Source organism: Mustela nivalis, assembly GCF_964662115.1.
Source record: "Mustela nivalis genome assembly, chromosome: 9".
Lineage (NCBI taxonomy): Eukaryota > Metazoa > Chordata > Mammalia > Carnivora > Mustelidae > Mustela > Mustela nivalis.
In genome coordinates this window covers 77,575,629-77,591,432 of record NC_139028.1, presented here as the reverse complement: position 1 = coordinate 77,591,432, position 15,804 = coordinate 77,575,629, and the positions used below count along the sequence as shown (strand labels likewise).

The 15,804-nt window shown below is 33.1% G+C and overlaps 1 protein-coding gene and 1 long non-coding RNA gene across 13 annotated transcripts in view; one reads left to right on the top strand and one right to left on the bottom strand.

Annotated features, from left to right (window-relative positions):
* The window catches only part of LOC309872724, a 639,146-nt gene extending 625,156 nt beyond the window's left edge, over positions 1–13,990 (bottom strand). The window contains exon 1 of the long non-coding RNA XR_014316087.1: positions 13,981–13,990. This is a non-coding gene — a long non-coding RNA (uncharacterized lncRNA). The remainder of the gene's footprint in view (positions 1–13,980) is intronic.
* Positions 1–15,804, top strand: part of SOX6 (SRY-box transcription factor 6) — a 686,491-nt gene that overhangs the window by 96,715 nt on the left and 573,972 nt on the right. The gene's annotated exons all lie outside the window — the stretch shown is intronic.

Below are 15,804 nucleotides of genomic sequence, written 5' to 3'. Positions count from 1 at the left end.
CTTAAATTCTTTTAAAGCACTTAAGGATTTCAACCTGAAGACAGATGCTTGGGTTGCATAGATGTCAATTTTAGGGCAAGATAATATTGAAAAATACTAGCGCTTTGAATTTCCTCCTACCTCCCAAATTTAAAACAATTCTCCTCCCTTGAATTTTTATCATTGTCATGCCTCCTTTCCCACATTTAAGATTATGTTTTAATAATGTGTTCTTAGTTTTCTTTGTCAAGCATTCTGAACAGTAGAAATCCTTGGCTGACTCTAATTTTATTGCCCTCACCTGTATGTACAGTGCTAGGGAATTAGTTTGGGATAGAGTGAGCTTGACATTGTGACGAAGAACATACTCCACCACTTTCTAGCAGTGTGAACATAGCCCTGTCACTTTAATCTATTTTAATCTATAAAATAGTACCCACATATTAGTGTTGTTTTAGGAATAAGTAAATAAATATAATTACTTAAAACAGTAGTTGACTCGTGGGTGGGTGCCATGTAAGCATTATCTATTATTAAAGTGAATGTTTTTAAAAGGAGAATCTGGCCCAAAGTAGAGAATATTCAAAATACTTTATTAAAGGGGTAAAAATGAATACTACTAGAATGCGATGTGAAAGCCTCCTGTGGTTTTGCCAATGCAGTGACTCTAGAGTACTGTTAAGAGGGAATACTATTTTATACTAATAGGTACTTTGAGGATCTCTTCAGCTGCAAATCAACAAATCAGTTGGAATGTAAATTCTTTTATTATAAGGTCAGTACCATCATTTTTGAGTTTCATAATTTGTAAAGATGAGGTAATTTGGATACAGAATGAGTTTGGGTGTATGTTTTCTCAGGGCTAACTTTGTGACAGTAATCAAAGAAGCAGTGATGAATTTAAAGAGGTGGCAGGTAGGGGCGCCTGGGTGGCTCAGTTGGTTAAATGTCTGCCTTCAGCTCAGGTCATGATCTCAGTGTCCTGGGATCAGGCCCAGCATCTGGCTCTCTGCTCAGCAGGGAACCTGCTTCTTCCTTTCACTCTCCCTCTTTGCTCTCTCTCTTTCTCTCTCAAATAAATAAATACAATCTTAAAAAAAAAAAAAAAAGAGGTGGCAGGTAAGAGAGAGGGAGTGTGCCCCAGGAGGCATGCTCCAAGGAGGACCCAGATGTAGTGTGGCTTGGTCACTGATTACAGACCTAATCTCTAAGTCCTAGAAAGTACAAGTGGAGGACAGCTGGCTGAGATTGGGATATGGAGTTGGTAACCTTCTATTGCCATCAAGGCTTTTTTGATGCAGGCCAGGAAGGGCTCAGTCTCTTTTTTGATGCCTGGCCAAGGATTGCAGGCTTGACCTCCAGATCACAGAATATTCCTAGTGAAGGCATCAGATTGGCTATGTTAGATGTAGGATTTGAACCCAGGTTTATCTGATGATAAAAGCTAAGCTCTTTCTACTAATGACTCCATGATGTTTCCTTGATGAAGGGGGTACCAGTGGAGAGAAGGAAAGTAGGAGAGGCAATGAGGCATCAATGAATTCAGTATTTAAAGGGATAGATGATGTACAGTATCTGAGAGGGTAGCTGGAGGAGATGGCAGTTATAAGCCTTTTATGGGTAGATTAGAATTTGGGAATGCATTTCTGTGTGTTACTATAGTATTTATACTTCAAATCATAGACTCACTGTCCTTGCCATATGGAACCTCAAACTCGAAAGGGTATTTTAATCATTCCTTTTAATGGTGTGAAGTCATATATGTGATCATTCAGTCCATGCTGAGGGGAGCAGTGATACAGAAGTTACTTCCTCCTCTCCACTGGAATGTAAGCTCCATGCAGATAGGAATTTTGTCTGTTTAATTTTTAGTGACTGAAGCAATGCCTGGAACCTAATAACACTCAGTAGTTACTGTTGAATGAAAGAAGTCCTGGGCAACTTGTTTAAAAATTTTGTTTTATATATTGAACAATATTATTTACACAGTGTTCTCTCATTAAAGTATTAGGTATAATGTATTATTATTTCCAACTTATGGGTGAGGAAACTAAGACTCAGGAATTAAGTACTTTTCTTAAGGTGGCATTATTAAAACATGATGGTCAGGATTTGAATCTATGAGTATAACCATGACATTGTACTGTAGGATTACTACCTCTGTTGTTCTAGATAACATTATTTTATTAATGGAGGCTAAATTGTTATGGAAACCATAGTACTATGTTGAGTCATCAATCTTACTGCCAACTAAAACTCACAAGCCCTTTAGTTACTATGTCTTATCCATCCTATACTTGAGCTGCTGGGATTTTTTTTTTTTTTTTTTTTTTTTTGGCTTTAACCCACTGAGTCACCCAGGCACCCCTGTTTTGTTTTTCTTTTGGAGTTAAGTGTAGGAGTTTGCATTTACTCCAGGTAGATTTTACTCTGGTTAGATTCATTTGATCTTTCCTTATTAAGAGCTTTTGGTTTAGAATGGTTTTAAAATTTCATCAAGTACTTTTTTGCGCTTTATTGACAAAATAATTTTTTTATTTCTTAGTTTTGTTAATATTCTGTAAAACATGTTGATAGATTTTCTTACGCTTAACAATCCTTGTATTTCTGTATGTATATGTATATAATATGTACAATTAATTTTCATGCTATCTTTATTGAGTTTTGATAGTAGGGTCATGCCAGCTTCATAAAATGAATTGGAAGCTTTCCATCCTTGTCTATGTTCTGAAAGCATAGGGATTATCTATTGTTTATTGCCATTCTTCTTGGAGAGCATAGGAATTGACAGTTCTTTAAAAGTTAACACTTACCTCTAAAGTCATTTGATCTTCATACCTTTATTTATTTTTTAATTTAAATTCAATTAATTAACATATAGTGCATTATTAGTTTCAGAAGTGAACTTCAGTGATTCATCAATTGTATATAACAACCAATGCTCATTGTATCACGTGCCCTCCTTAATTCCTGTCACCCAGTTACCCCATCTCTCCCCCCTGCACTCAACAACCCTCAGTTTTTTCCTGTGATCAAGAATCTCTTATAGTTGCTCTCCCTCTCTGATTTCATCTTGTTTTATTTTTCCCCTCCCTTCCCCTATGATCCTCTGTCTTGTTTCTTAGCTTCCACATAGTGAGATAATATGATAATTGTCTTTCTCTGACTGACTTATTTTACTTAGCGTAATACTCTCTAGTACTATCCAATCTTCACACCTTTAAAAGAGATAGATATTCAATGGTATTTTATTGGTCTGTTCATATTTTCTATCCTTTCTGGATTCAGTTTTGGTAAATTTATATTTTGTAGAAAATCATCTATTTTCCCTAGATTTTAAAAATATGTTGGCATAAAGTTGACATGGTGTTCTTTTTTTCCCTTTTTTCATATTCTCTTCTTTATTCTTTATGTTTTTATTTTAAAGATCTTTTTATATCCTGATTCTTAACATATAAATTATTAAAACCTTTGTTGAACACGTTAGCAGTTAGTCACATTTATTCATATATCCACAAGACTTAAATAAAATTCAACAAATTAAGTATTTTCTATATGCTAGAGATATAAAGGGTGGTTAAAACTGTGTCCTACTGTAGCAAACTTACAGTACAACAAGGATACTTGAGACTGTTTGTCAAATGGCTTGTTAAAATTCAAATAAATTATTTCTAATGCATTACTCAGCAGGCAGTAAAATACTTCTGACAAAGAAGCAAAAGAGGTGAATATGATAGGACCTGTTCTTTGTGAACCCAGGTTTGGTCTTAATGATTACCTCTTGTCCTTGTAGATGGTCAGTTATGAATTCTACAATCTTGTCCTGGTAAATAAGGGATGTGTTACTGGAATAGATCTTGTTCATTAACAGAAATTCTACTGGAAAATTTTCAAGGAATATTTTAACCATTCTAGAAATTTATACATTTTATCAGCTAGAGAAGAAGTGCTTCTTAAATTTTACTAAGTATACAAATCACCTGGGGATCTTGTTAAAAAAGCAGATTCTGATTCTGTAGCTCTGGGGCGGGTCAATGAATTGACCCACAATTCAATGAATTGTGCTGGGACAACTGGATATCCCTATGCAAAAAATGCAATTGGAACCATACCTCACACCATATGCAAAAATGAATTCAAGATGAATCAGAGACCTAAATTTGGGATAAAATCATAAAACTCTTAGAAGAAAACATAGGAGTAAATCTTCATGACCTTGGATTAAGCAGTTATTTCATAGGAATGACATCAAAAGCACTAGTGAAAAAAAGATAAATTGGACTACATCAAAATCAAAAACTTTCCATCAGGAAAGTAAAAAGACAACCTATAGAATGAGTGAAAATACTTGCAGATAATAAATTGACAAGAGACTTGTATCCAGAATATATAAAGAACTTCCACAACTCAGCAATAAAAAGACAAATAATTGAATTTTTAAAAGATTTTATTTATTTATTTGAGAGAGAGAGAGAGAGAGTGTGTGAACAAATGAGCAGGGGGAGGGGCATAGGGGAGAGAATCTCAAGCAGACTCCACCCTATGTGCAGAATCTGATGTGGGGTTTGCTCTCACAACAATGGGATCATGACCTGAGCTAAAATCAGGAGTTGGATATTCAACCGACTGAGCCACTCAGGAGCCACAACCACGTTAAGATTTTTTAAATGTTTTAAAAAGGCAAAGGATTTGTATTGCTATTTCTCCAAATAAGATTTATAAAAAAACAATAAGCACATGAAATGATGTTCAGGATCATTAATCATTGGGGAAATATTAATCAAATCACAATGAAGTATTACTCCTTCACACTAGAATGGCTATGATTATAAAAATTGAAACGAACAAATACTGGCAAGGATATGGAAGCACTGAAGCCATTAAACTTTGCTGGTAGGAACATAAAGTGGTGTAGTCACTTTAGAAAAACAGTTTAGTAGTTTCTCAAAAAGTTAAACATGTAAGTACTATAGACCCAGAAATTCCACTTCACTACTGAGATATGGTCCTTTTAGAAGGAGGATACACAATAAAAAAGACTTTGATAGTAAGAAGGAAAATCAGGAAAGTATATTATAATAATTAATATTGTGAGAAGCTAAACATAAGTTGTTTTTATAAAGCATAATAATGTTAAATATTTAAAAATTCTCTATTCATACCCTTTTTGCTTGTCAACTTAATAAGTGAGATAATGTACATTTGTTTGTATACATATGAAAGTGGAATGTGAGATTCAGTGAAAATAAATTAATTAGCTTCTTCCATATCTCCCTCTCCCTTTCTCCTTCCTATTTTCTTTTCTTTGGTTTCATTCATTTTTAAAGATTATTTCCATTAGTTATTTATACTTAAAATAATTTCCCTTTAATTTTTTAAATTTTATTTTATTATGTTCAGTTAGGCATTGTATAGTACATCCTTGGTTTTTGATATACTGTTCAGTGATTCATTAGTTGTGTATAACACTCAGTGCTCATCATAACATGTGCCCTCCTTAATACCCATCACCCTGTTACCCCAACCCTCCTCCCCTCTGAAACCCTCTGTTTCTTTCCTGGGGTCCATAGTCTCTCATGGTTTATCTCCCTCTCTGATTCCCTCCCTTCAGTTTTCTCTTTCTTACCCTATGGTCTTCCATGCTATTGCTTATGTTCCACATATGTGTGAAACATTATGATAATTGGCTTTCTCTGCTTGGCTTATTTCACTTAAAATTTTTCCCTTTAATTTTTTATTTTATTTATTTCTAAAGATTTTGTTTACTTATTTGACAGAGAGAGAGAGAGAGAGAGAGAGAGATCACAAGTAGGCATAGAAGCAGGCAGAGAGAGAGAGGGAAGCAGGTTCCCTGCTGAGCAGAGAGGCCAATGTGGGGCTTCATTCCAGGACTGTGAGATCATGACCTGAGCCAAAGGCAGAGGCTTAACCCACTGAGCCACCTGAGGCACCACTTACTTTAATTTTTTTTTTTTTTTAAGATTTTATTTATTTGACAGAGAGAGGGAGCACAAGCAGGGGGAGAGGCAAGAGGGAGAGGGAGAAGCAGGCTCCCTGCATAGCAGGGAGCTGGATGTGGGACTCAGTTCCAGGACTCTGGGATCATGAGCTGAGCCCAAGGCAGTGGCTTAACCCACTGACCACCCAGGCACCACTTCCTTTAAATTTTTAAAGAGTAGCTTTCTGGTATGTAATATTCTGGAAAGGCTATTAAATAGGGACAGAGACCTTTTGTATTGGAGTGTTGTAGAGACCTGAAATAGAATATATTTATTCTAAATCTGAAAATCCCAAATTGTCTTATTGGACTTTTGTCAGCAATCCCATATAGTTTCAGTTCTCTGCTTAGCACATTTTCTCAAGAGTTGTTTTGATTTTAAGAAAGAATAATGTTTTAATCCAAAGGAATGACTCTTTAAAAGATGAATATAAATACCTCTTTATGATATTACAGGAGATGTGTCTTCCTACTTGGAGGTGACAACATATATTTTTGAAGTAGGGAATTTAATTTAATTTAATTTTTAAAAGATTTTATTTATTTCTTTGAGAAAGAGAGAGAGCATGAGCCGGGCAGAGGGAAAGGGAGAAGCAGAATCCCCACTGAGCAGGAAGCCCTATGTGGGACTCAATCCCAGGACTCCGGTATTGCCATCCAACCCAAAGGCAGACACTTAACGACTGAGCCACACAGGTGCCCGAAGTAGGGGGTTTTATACCATGTAGGTTATCTCTTGGTTGGTTTATGAATGAGGGGGGTTCCAGTCCTTAAGTTTAAAAAACGACCTGGTGGTGGGTATTATGGAGGGCATGTATTGCATGGAGCAGTGGGTGTGGTGCATAAACAATGAATTTTAGAACACTGAAAAGAAATAAAATAAAATAAAATAAAATAAAATAAAAGAGTATATTTGTAGTTGTTTGTAGTTTGTTTCAGAGAGTGTTTTCTCATATATTATTTCACTTTTATTCAGAATAACTCTGTGTGAAGTAGATTTAATTTTAAAAACTGAAATGTAACCATTTAAACTATATAAAATACTGTTGTATGTTTGTGTAATGAATACTTATAGAATGAATTCCATGTAACCATATCCAAATTAAAAAAGAAAAAGAATATTTAAAAAAAAAGAAAAAGAAAAAGAATATTGCTATTGTCCCAGAAGCCACTTGTGTCCCTTCCCAATCATACCCCCACCCTCTATTCTTCAGAGGTAGCCATCTTTTTGTATTTAATGTTAGTCACTTTCTTTGCTTTATAGTTTTACTATCTATGGATGCATCTCTGAACAATATAGTTTGATTTTGCCTTTTTAAAAAATTTTTTTAATAAACATATAATGTATTATTAGCCCCAGGGGGACAGGTCTGTGAATCGCCAGGTTTACACACGTCACAGATATTGCCTGTTTTAATGCATTATATAAAGCATGCAGAATGTATTTTTTATGTGTGTTGCAGTTTTTGCTTAACATGTATCATCATGAAATCCTAGTTCATTAATTTTCTTTTTATTGTGGGAGGGTTAGAATTTATTTATCTTCTTTATTGTCAGTGAACATTTGGACTTTTTCCAGTTGCTGGTTATTATGAGCAATGCTGCTATGAACCTTTTTGTATGTATATCCATTCTTGGTGTCGGTTGTATATAGAAGAATAGAATTGTTGGGTCAGAGGGTATGCAATCTTCATTTATACTAGATAATGCTAAACTCTTTCTAAAGTGATTATATACCTACCAGTAATCTGTGAACATTACCATTGCTTGATATCTCTGCCAACAGTCAGTGTTGTCAGATTTAAAAGTTTTGCCAGTCTGTCAGGTGTGCAGTCATTAATATCTCATCATGGTTTTAATTTGCATTCCTGATTACAAGTGATATTAAACATCTTTTTATAAGTTATCAATCAGGTAAATTTCTTCTTTTGTGAAATGCCTGTTCAAGTCTTTTGACCATTTTTCTATTAGATTGCCTTTTTAAAAAATGGTTTATAGTGTTCTATATATTCTGTGTATTAATTCTTTGTCATTTATATATTTTGGAGATACCATTTCCTCTTCTGGCTTGTCTTCTCACTCTCTTTATGGAATTGTTTGATAAAAGGACATTCTTAATTTTAATATACTTGAGTATTTATTGACCTTTTACTTCTTAGTTAATGCTTTTCCTTTGCTATTTAAGACATTCTTTCCTATCTGAGGTAATAAAAATAATTTCTAATGACTTTCACATTGACTTTTAATCCACTTGTAGTTTTCTTGAAATATTGTTTGAGATATTGTTTTCTTCCTCTTATGGGTATCCAGCTATCAGGTAATTTATTAAAATCCCTTTTTTCCTGATTTCTCTGCAGGGTTGCCTCTGTTACATATCAAATGGCCATATAAACATGCATCTACTTTAGGATCCTGTATTATGTTCCTTTGATGTCTTTATCTTTTTTGCACCAATATACCCTGACATAATCATATTTGCTCTATAGTAAGTCTATTATCTTGTAAAAAGTAAGTTCTAGGAACTTATTCTTATTTTTCAAGAGTGTCTTGGCATTTCTTGGCTCTTTGTATTTAAATATAAATTTAGAACTAATTTTTTAAGGTCTGTAAAACCTGTTGGGGTTTTCTATTCGCTTGCATTTAATCAATAAGTCAATTTTTAGGGGAATGATACCATTATAACATTAAATCTTCTAACCCATGAATGTATTATACCTCCCTATTTATTTCAGTTCTTTCTAAAGTCTTCCAACAAAATTTATAAATTTTTTGTATAGGTCTTATACAACATTAAGAAAATTAAGTAACAGTTTAAGGCAATAGTAACAGAGAATTCAGAAAGTTAATTTGTTAAGTGAATGATACAAAAAATACATTTCTTTAAAGAGTCAGAAAAGGAACAGCTATGTCTTAGTGTTTCATAATAGATGACACTGGAAGAGATTTTTTTGTCAACTATTAATTAAATAGTATTATTTTGATTCCCTCATAGATGTTATATACATGTCTGGAAATTAGTTGTTTCCAGGTTAAAAAAATCAAGGTACTGGTTACATTATTGACTATCTGCAATAGTCAATACTATTTTAGTGATTCCTTTTTCTGTTGAATCTTTTGGTTTGAAATGGCTAGCCTTAAGCAGATATTTTGATATCATGTAAAAATATCTTAAGGAAAAGGTCTGTATAGTCATTTCCAACCCATGTATGTTATAAAAGTTTTTGGTGTGACTTTTGAAATAATAAAATAGTGCATCGGTTGCTCCTTAGTCTTAAGTTTAGCCATTTCCATTTGGCCTATTAATTCTTTGAAAGCACCAGAGGCCTTCTTTAGGCTTTGGAGAAAATTGAGCCATGTGCATTGTTTGACATTAAAATGTAATTTTTTATTTTCAAAATAGAGATTGGCATATTTAAAAGAATAAGGTGGCATTCTTAGATTCTAATAAAAATAAATCTCTGTTGGTAGTGAAGGTTGTTGTACAGATAGGTCCTAACCTTGTCACTTCTGGGGAACAGCAGTGAAATTGTTTGTTCCTGACAGCAGACAGCCCCACTGCAGAGCCCTGGTTTCATGTTACATTAAGTATTAGTGCTGTTCTTTCAGGAGCTATTATGCTGTGACATCAAAGATTTTCTGACAGGGCAGTGGTAGGTTAGCACTGAAGTTGTCTACTGAAATTTTAAAGAATGGAATTAAATATATATGATCAGACTTTAATATAAGAGATAGAGACAGAATTAGAATGGTTAAAAGAGAGTTTCAGAAATGATGAGTCTATAGGCTGGCCTCTTTGTCTCTACTTGTTTAAGCCAAATTATATTATCTTTTATTTCTATAGCAAGTATAAGTGGCCATTTTATTAAATCTAAGATAGTTGATCATTTTCAGACATTATGAATAAGGAAAAATAGTCTTTGTGAAATAAAACAAACAGGTGAAAAAAAGTCTTTTATGAAATAAAACAGGTTTAGGCTGACCTGTAGAGTATTTGATATAAATGAACATGTGGACAGTAATTGCAATGGCCTGACTTCCTTCTTGCTCTCAGAGTCCTGATTAGTTAAAGGATCAAACTACATACTCTATTAAGGTTACAGGAGTACAATTTAGATGGCAAGAGATGAAAAGTCTTGCAACTAAGAAGGCTTAATTTTTCATAGCAGTTTTATACATATAGGTACCTTAAAATTAATCAGATTACAATGTTGTCTTTTGAATAGGCTAACTTTTGTTAAATGTTGAAAAATGTTATTAGTCATTTTTGTTTGTATAAGCTTTCCATTTAAGAAAAATAAATAAAGCATTATGATTTCAGCTATTTCTTAAATAATTTTTTTGTAGTAAAATCAGAGTTGCTATTACTATAGCATTACTATGGTATTTTTATGAAATAATCTTGGTTATGTGAAATTCCAATTAATTTTATAAGTACAATTAAATGTCTGGACATTTTTAGACAATATAATAGTTTTTTGAGATTAAGTAAATAAATCATATGCTAAAATGGATATATTCTCAGTATTGTAGTTTTCCTTTTTTAAAGTAATAATAAACAAAACATTTTTTCCAATTATATGCAAGATATACCATGATACATTTATTTTAAATAATATAATACTAATCCTGTCAGTTGAGAAGTAACTTGAACAAATGAGAAATTTTCTTTATAGGTACTTATTTGTTTGATCATGTTTCAAGGTAATATCCATCCAGTTCAAAGTAATCTATAATATAGTCATGAAAACAGTTATTTTAAAAAACTGAATTTAAAGGTCTTTGCTTTGACAGGTATCTCACAATTTAATTCATATAGATTGAATTATACAGGGAATATTGCTACATCCTTCAAAAATCATTAAAAGTGATTACTCTAAGAAAAGGCCCAAGGAACTCTACTGTTCTCTCATACTATTTGTTGAAAGTGAAATACTTGAACGTGTAGGTCTGAAATGAATATATATTATATTTTACTTTGCTTTATTTTATTTTAATTTTAGAGTAGTTAATGTACTGTGGAATATTAGTTTCAGGTGTACCTATAGGGGTTCAACAATTGCATACATCACTCAGTGCTTATCACAAGTGTTCTTAATCTCCCTCACCTGTTTCATCTACCTATCTTCCCACTGGTAACCATCAGTTTGTTCTCTTCTATAGTTAAGAGTCTGTTTCTTGGTTTGCCTCTCTCTCTCTTTTTCTTTGCTCATTTGTTTTGTTTCTTAAATTCCACATATGAGTGAAATCCTATGGCATTTGTTTTACTTTGACAGACTTATTTCACTTAGCATCATACTTTAAATGAATTTTATTATATAGAAATACTTTTACTTTTTGAAAGTTTTTGCTTGGTTTTTATTTTTGTATAACAAAATGCAATGGTAGCAAAAAGAAGCAATGGGCCAAATATGAAACGCTGTTATGATATCTTCTTTAAGGATCCTAAAATCTTATATTCTAGAAATGTTGAAGCAGATTAAATATTTTTCTTTTTAAAAAAGTTATAGTTTTAGGGGCTTTTGTGTGGCTCAGTTGGTTAAGCAGCTGCCTTCAGCTCAGGTCATGATCTCAGGGTTCAAGCCCCGCATCTGGCTCCCTGCTCGATGCTTCTCCCTGCTTCTCCCTCTCCACCACTTGTGCTATATCTCACGCTCTCGCTCTCTCTCAAATCAATAAATAAAATCTAAAAGGAAAAGTTATAGATTTAAATTGCAGCATTTGGTAGGTAAACAGGTATAGTACTGGGATAGATATTTATTCAGTTAAAAGCATAATCTTATATAAATACTTACATCACCAGTATTGTTTCAATCCTTTTACTTCTGCAAAGCAGAATCAGAATCCTATTTCAGAATGCTTTGAATTGCCATTCTACAATTAGGATGCATATTAGTTTAGTAATGTCATTAGCTGGCTACAAGCAACATAGGTGTGTTTGAAAATTTCAAGTATACTTATTGACTGAAGAACTGAAGGACTATAAGGAATTTTGGTCTTTTTCATATAATGATGAAGGAAAATAATTAATCTGAACTGTTTTGAAAAACAAAGTCTGGTTCACCACACCTTCTGTAAAACAATTGATCAGTATTAGTGTTCCCAAGAAAGCTACTTATGGGTACAGTCAGCCCTTCACAAAGGCTGCTAAATGACTATTAAAAAATGCATTGCTTATTCATTTCTGAAAATATTGTGCATTTAAATTAAAAGCTACTGGGAAATACATTTTGGAGAATTTGTTGTACAATATATTATGAGAGACAGCTGCCTTTTCAAATAAAGTATTCTTTCACTAATAAAGCCCTTAGCAATCAAAAACCCCTATTCATCTGTATTGTTTTAAGTTTAAATATGTGTTACATTTTCAAATCAGCAAATAATTTATTAGGTTCTGACTATGTGCCAGGACTCATAGAGATTAAAAAATAATTAGTGTGCATCTCTGAGTTCAAAGAACTTATAGTTGTTAGGTCAATACAAGAGAATATATAATCAATTGTTAGAATATGTGGTAAGACAGTATCTTCAGACATGAGAATGAATAAAATCAGCGACAGGAAGTCAAGGTGGGCTTTAATAAATAAGCTTTTGAATTAAATCTTTAAAGTACTACAAGACTTAGATTGGCATTGCAGAAGGGTGAACGTCTCAGAGTGGGTGAGTTTTCCTTTGTCTTTGGTGTGTTTGCAAATATATTATTTGCAAATAATATATATTACTTTTTTGAGCTTCTATTAATTAGTTCAATTTATTAAAGAAAACATATCTAGAAATTTTCCCCAATAAAATCCAGAAGCTTTATTTTCTGCATAGAATATATTTTAAACCAGGATAATATCTTTGCTTCCCTTTCAATGGATAACAACAAAAATGGCTTGAAAGTTGCACCAGTAAATAGGTCATATAATTGAGGTGAATCCTCAAAATCTAATTTTCAACTTTATTTGTTAAGTTAAAGGTAAGGGAAGATCTTCAAAGACTGAAAGGTGGTGAAGAGGGCTTGTTTTTTTATTTTTGTTTTGTTTTTTAAGAATTATCTTTGTCTTCCTACTGCAAATGTAACACATTTCATACATTGTATTAAGTCTGTTTCAAATATGTGCATAAGAAGAATCATAATTATATTATGTAGTTCTTGGCACATATTTACAGTTTTTTGGACTAGAGATTATTAGTATTCAATACCCTCATTTATGTTTTTAAAGTATTTTACCTATATATATAGTATATTCCAAAATATCCAAAAGTTTTAAACAGTTAATCCTAAAATATTTTAAAAAATGAAATTACTGAGGTGTGATTTAAGAACTCAACATTTTCAGTTTTAGTTATTTTTATTTAATTAGCCACAATTTCTTCTTACTTAAAGCAAAAGAAAACATTTAAACCAAAGACTACTCTGCAGATCATACAGAGAAACAAGACCATTTTGAGTAAATAGTCTCATTTATGCCAGATGATATTTACATTGCTATATCCGAGAAACAAATCTGTCATTTGTATATTTTTATCTGATTTTGGTGGGAAAATCAGATAAAGGTATAGGATCAGATAAAGATCCTATTAGTTATTATTTTTGATAATTCTTACATTTAAAATAATTTCTCTTAACACAGATAAACATTTAAAAATAATTTTTTGGCCAATATTTGAATTCCTTCGCCTTTTAAATGGGCACTGGTATATAAAGTGAATCCTGACTATTTTACTATACTACCATTTTGTTTTGTTTACTTTTGAGGTATACTTGAACTTTTAAAAATAAGTGTTAAGATGTATGTATTTATTTAAAATTAAAATGATTGAAATTAATTTCAATTTCAGACTTAAAAAAATTATTTATTTATTTGACAGAGAGAGGGATCACAAGTAGGCAGAGAGGCAGGCAGAGAGAGAGGGGGAAGCAGGCTCCCCACGGAGCAGATAGCTTGATGTGGGGCTTGATCCCAGGACCCTGAAATCATGACCTGAGCTGAAGGCAGAGGCTTAACCCACTGAGCCACTCAGGCGCCCCTCAATTTCAGACTTTTTAAAAAAATTTCACAAGAACTTGATAATTCCAGCCATCTTGCTATGTTAATAAATGTCAACAAATAAATGTCTGGGTTTGGGGTTTATTGATATAACAAATCCCAACTCAAGATGCAAAAAATAAGTTGATAATGTCCTTCAACCTCTATGATCCTTACATGTAAGTCTACATTGCAGTTATTTACTTGTTTCTTCTTTTCATTCACTTAAGGAATTTATTGAGCATATACATTGAACCAGACACCAACGATATAAAGAAGAAAAATAAATGGTTAGAGCCCTGTGTAAACTCATAACTGGGGGGTGGCAGAGGAAGCATTGAGAATGAAAGAAGGCAGAGAGAAAAGAAGAGTAAAGGTGAGCAGTGTAAAAGACATCAAAAAATATTTTCAGATTCTACACTGTGATGACTTTTAATGGAGTAATGGATAGAGGTATGTGGGAGAATCTAAGAGGGCATATTAATATTGACATGAGTGAAGGGTCCTACTATTTTTAATGCACACAATTTGAATTTTTTGTTATTCACTTTTCTGTCATAAGGTCAGGTCAATATGTCCTTATTTTCACGTTTTTAAAATTGATGTACAATTTATGTAACACAGCTTATCCATTTTAAAGTGAACAGTTAAGTGGCATTGGGTACATTTACAATGTTGTGCTACTACCATATATGTCTAGTTCCAGAACTTTCCATCACCTCAAAATGAGACCCCATGCCTATTAAACAGTTATTCACCATTTCTCTTTCGTCCCAGGACCTGGCAACCACCAATCTTCTTTAAGTCTCTATGGATTTAACTTTTCTTTGTATTTCATATAAATGGAACCACACAATATGTAATCTTTCATGACTAGCTTCCCCCCCACCTACCACAATATTTTCTAAGTTCATCTATGTTGTAACATTATCAGTACTTGATTCCTTTTTATGACTGAATAATATTTCATTGTGTATATACCACAATTTGTTTATCCATTTATCCATTGGTGGACATTTCTTGTTTTCACCTTTGGCTATTCTGAATCCTGCTGCTACGAACATATGCATACAAATATTTGAGTTTCAGTTTTCAGTTCTTTTATATATATACCTAGGATTGGAATTGCTGGGTCATGTGGTAGTTCCACATTTAATGTTTTTAGAAACTGCCATATTGTTTACCACAGTAGCTGTATTATTATATCCTCACCAACAATGTATGAAGTTTCCAATTTCTTTATATCCTTGTCAGCACATGTTATTTTCCATTGTTTTCATTATGGCCATTCTAGTGGGTATGTCAGATACTATTTTGTTGCCTATTTCTTGAAGTTAGAACTAAGGATTTTTGAAAATTTTAGGAAAGTGATGGGATTTGTTTGAGCTCCCAGTTGGTTGAGATACAATAGGCTTGACTGACTGAATTTTTTTTTTTTTTAAAGATTTTATGTATTTACTTGACAGACAGAGATCACAAATAGGCAGAAAGGCAGGCAGAGAGAGAGAGGAGGAAGCAGGCTCCCCGCAGAGCAGGCTCCCTGCTGGATCCCAGGACGGGACTGGGACGCTGATCCCAGGACGCTGAGATCATGACCTGAGCCGAAGACAGAGGCTTAACCCACTGAGCCACCCAGGGGCCCCTTGGCTGACTGAATTTATTTCTTCATTCTAACAGGAATTATCCTAAACTTCCCAGAGATACTTTTAGTCTGATAAAACTTCAATATGACTTAGTTGTTCATTCTCCGGATCTGTTTTTATCAGGGCAGGATCCTAACTCCTACAGGACAAGTGAGAGTTAAATATTTTGAAG